Consider the following 3,848-nt stretch of genomic DNA (forward strand, 5'->3'; position numbering starts at 1 on the left):
CTGCTCAAAATTTTATGAGCAGCAGTGTCGTAGAGACGGGGTCAACGTGACCCTTTTTTAAAAATATTTTCTGCGCCACTGCTAATTTTGTCTAAAGGGCACTATTTTCGTGTAAAGTGTTCAATTGTCTATCGAATTGGTCTCTTGCAAAATTTGGATTAAAGCAACCATTTTTAAGAGAAACACCTTTGTAGAAAATTTGTAAATCCAATTTTATTTTCATTCATTTTAGTTTCGCATAGTAGGCTTGTGCTATTCAAAATAAAATTAAACATCGCCTGTCACTAATGTCAATGTGTACAAGTGAGTTAAGCAAACTAGATTATAAGATTCTTTTTGTCATTTTTACGCTATAATTTTACAGAAACTTTGACGCCCTGTATCTCGTTAAGGAGGCATTTGCGACCCTATGTTTATTAAGACTTTTAGTCTTAATTTTTCACGTGTTACTTACCCTAGAAGTCTGTCAGCGGTTTTTTTAATCATCCTGTATAAGTATAACTAAAAATTTCGAATTTTTAAACACGAAAGTTTTAGAAAAATTGTTTCGAGAAAACGTTATTGTATAAATATTTATTGTTGAAAAATTTGTAATACATTACGTACACATTTTGTTGAAAAATACAGTTTTTCTCACTAAAAAAATCGTTTCTCGGATATGTCTTTTTCAAGTGAGGCTCAATTATTGTCCTAATTCCATATTCTAACTCAGCAGGACGTTTTACATTAAAGAAAATTATAGATTACCTTGTATATACTTTCCATACTTTTTATTCTGTACCTAGAGATTGCTCAGATATAGCCTAATCTAATGTATGTCTAATTTAATATTTAATGGAGTACTTAACATTTATACACTAATTCAAATAATTAATTATGTTAATTTAAAAATTACTTTGATCTGCATTATTCATTAAATGTAATTGTTTTAATTATTTATGGGCAAGAAGGGGAATTTTAATTAGAACTATTAAATTATTTTAGTGAATAACGTTGTAATTGTTTTATACATAATTATCGTCATTATGAAACGGTTAAATGTCAAAGTTATTTATGTTTTTGAATACGGCAATAAGTTGTTACATAATAGAAAATATTGCTTTAAATTACGGAGCTGTCAAGGTAATTCTAATCACTTATTAATAATTGTACGTTTAAGAAAATATTAAATAATTTTATTTTTTATATGGATTAGTTGACTCATGTAACTTTAGCTAATATATTAACTATAGGTAATATAATTTCTAACAACAATCTGTTTTAGAACCTTGTATACAGGGTGTCCTAGAAGTAAATGCCAAAATATATACAGGTATTTGTATAATCTGATATGTATATAAGGATTAATCATAAAAAAAGTGTTAATATATTAGCTAACTCAATGTAACAAAATCTACTTTAAAGGCATTTTTGTCTTGAGGTAACATTATGCACTTATGTTGTACGCTCATAATCTTGTATCGGTGTAAATTGATCAGGCAGCAATGCTTACATTAATTTAATACCAGTACAGTAAATAATTTGTATTTTGTATTTTTCTAAACATTTCCAAAATCATATCTAATTTTAAGCTATGAAACACTTAGATGACTTAATAACAAGCAAAAATAAGATATAATACTGAATGACGCCTAAAAATAAGTTTGAGAAAATCTGACATTAATGAATCTGCACTGAATGAATTATTGATAATTTTAAAAAGGAATGTGATGGAAAACATAACTTGCTCTCAACAAAGAAAAAGACAAAAATAGGACCAGAAAGTAGCGATCCAATATTTTTTTATTTTATATTATGAAATAGTTTAATAGGAAGTAAAATTAAATGTATTTAAAGAAAAAGGGGGAACTTACTTCTTTGTTATCTAAGTCCTTTGAATAAAAACAAGTTTCCTAAATTAATAAACTGCCTTAGGATCACGCACTGTTAGGAAAAAAAAATCGACTACTTCGAGCACCCTCCCGCCAAATTAAGTCAAAGCAAGTTAAAACTAAGAGGCGCGCACCCAAGAAGCAAAATATATATTAAGGCCTTGCGTGAAATAAGTCGGACGCAATTTAGCGCTTTTTCAGTAAAGTGGGGAAGCGAGCGTGGTCCCCGTTTCCCCCCCACCTGTGAAACCCCAGCTTCACCGAAACCGAGATGACCAAGCTGAATGTTTACTTGCGTCGCTGGTTCGGTCGCTGATGGATTTCCGCTACTTGTGTCGGTTAAAGTTGTCGCAATTTGTGGTTTCCTTCGCATCGGCACCGCCCGCTTAGAAATCGCGGAGGCGAAGTCGTTAGGCTGTCAATATTGCGTCTATGTTGATCTGCAGGTGATCAGGCGAAAGTCTTGCCACCTTTTCCTCCGTTATTGTTCCAGTACCGCAAATACAATTGAATGTAGTAGCATTTCCGTCATCGAGGATTATGTTTTTTTAACAGATTAACAGAGAAAAATAAGGGAACGATTTTAGCGGGACCATCCTTATACAGGGTGTCCGGTAAGTACCTCCTAATCTCTCGGGAGTGTATAGGGGAGGTCAAAATAAAACTAGTCCTTCCTATAATTTTTTTTCCTAATGTGCCCCCTAACGGAGTTATGGGGGGTCAAAGGGGTACCTAGAAATTAACGTTTAGGGTTATAACTTTGAAACCACCCTGTATATTTTAATAAAATTTTCGTACGTTGTATTACACATGGAGCTCTACGATTTGATGCTAAAATCAACTTTTTGCTATTATCAGGTGTCCAGAAACGGACTGGCCCTATCACAATTTTTCTCAAAATTTTGACAGAAGTAATTTTATCAAACTGAAAATATTATTATTAGATACTCTGAAGGTTTTTCTTTAAAAATGGTACTCTTTATTTATTTCGAAAAAATGAACGGTTTGCGAGATAAATCGGTTTTGAAAAAAATTGGTAACAAATACAACAACAATTAAAATTTATTTTTTTACAATAAAATCATTCCCGCTAGTGCCAGCCTACAGATTCACCATAAACATTTACTGGTGGTGAATTAAGGGAATGAATAATGCCGTTTCTTGTAAAATCAACATCTATGACCAAAATACATCTACAAATTATTATTGCTCTTGTCTCCATGGAGTTCTTTTCTATTGTTTTCGTTGTTAGACCCTGTTGATTTTAAAGTACTTGTCAAAGGCGCGTGACAGAATAAAAATTCAATTTTATTGTGGTATTCGTTTTAAGCCGTTAGAAATAACATTTAAAAATGGAAGAATATTCCTGTGCAGAATATGCTGATATGCACCTAATTTATGGGGAAGCATTATGCAACTCCGTGGAGGCAAGAAGACTTTATGAGGAAAGGTTTCCGGGTCGACATTTGCCGAGTCCAAAAACTTTTGAAAGAGTTGATCGTAGTTTAAGAGAAACAGGTAAAAAAAAATAGTGAAAAACGTTAGTGAAACTAATTTCTTCCGAATCCTTTATTTAGGAAGCTTTTTGCCACGCCGTGGTGGAGCAGGAGCCCCGAGGAGAGTACGAGACCCTCATGTAGAGGAACAAATATTGGAAGACGTTGCTAATAATCCTTCAAATAGCATAAGGAAGCTTGCGGCGCAAAACAATGTTACAAAATGGGCTGTACATGAAACTCTGAAAGAACAATTGCTTTACCCGTACCACATCCAAAAAGTACATGCTATGTCTCCAGATGATTATCCAAAAAGACTTCAATACGCCAATTGGTTTTTACAGCATCATATTCGGAATCATAATTTTGGTACATCTATTTTGTTCACCGATGAAGCAGGTTTTACAAGAGACGGCATAATTAATTCGCATAATCTACATGTCTGGGATGAAGAAAACCCTCACGCTTTAGTTCAAACTCG

At 33.0% G+C, this 3,848-nt stretch overlaps 1 protein-coding gene across 1 annotated transcript in view; it reads right to left on the reverse strand.

The window, feature by feature from the left end:
• The window catches only part of LOC108908938 (mycosubtilin synthase subunit C), a 21,051-nt gene extending 19,024 nt beyond the window's left edge, over positions 1 to 2,027 (reverse strand). Inside the window, exon 1 of the mRNA XM_018713129.1 lies at positions 1,854 to 2,027. The gene's annotated coding sequence lies outside the window, so the exon portion shown is untranslated. The remainder of the gene's footprint in view (positions 1 to 1,853) is intronic.
• Positions 2,028 to 3,848: the final 1,821 nt, after the last annotated feature.

The sequence above is a fragment of the Anoplophora glabripennis genome, unplaced genomic scaffold (genome assembly GCF_000390285.2).
Source record: "Anoplophora glabripennis isolate ALB-LARVAE unplaced genomic scaffold, Agla_2.0 scaffold373, whole genome shotgun sequence".
Classification (NCBI taxonomy): Eukaryota; Metazoa; Arthropoda; class Insecta; order Coleoptera; family Cerambycidae; genus Anoplophora; species Anoplophora glabripennis.